Genomic DNA, 486 nt, shown 5'->3' with positions numbered 1-486 from the left:
CTCACTTTGTAGACCAGGCTGGCCTCGAACTCAGAAATCCGCCTGCCTCTGCCTCCCGAGTGCTGGGATTAAAGGCATGCGCCACCACGCCCGGCCTGGGACTCTTTTCTTGACCTGTTTCTCTTGGAACTATCTGCTCTATCTCTCCTTGTGCTTACCCCTGGGCCTGAATATTGCAAATGCCCTTGCTTTTCCCTAGGAGCTGCTTGCTAAGTCACAGCTTCTCCGAGCCCTTGTAGAAAGAACCCTCTCTCAGGTGGAGGTCCTGCTTGTTTCTCTTGTCCCTTAGGGTTATACAGTTCTCTCTTCTTAGCTTCCCAACCCTCCCTATGGGAGAGTTCCTTTTGTGACCCTCTTGCTTTTCTCCTGGGACTTAATTCCTTTCTTGGACTCAGTGATTTTTCTTAAAGATTATTAAAACAAAACAAAAAACCAAAGCCAGAGAAACCAAATATGTGGCTTGTAGAAGGCGGAGTGTCTATTGCT

Source organism: Mus caroli, chromosome 9 (genome assembly GCF_900094665.2).
Source record: "Mus caroli chromosome 9, CAROLI_EIJ_v1.1, whole genome shotgun sequence".
Taxonomy (NCBI): domain Eukaryota; kingdom Metazoa; phylum Chordata; class Mammalia; order Rodentia; family Muridae; genus Mus; species Mus caroli.
This window is presented reverse-complemented; position numbering follows the sequence as displayed.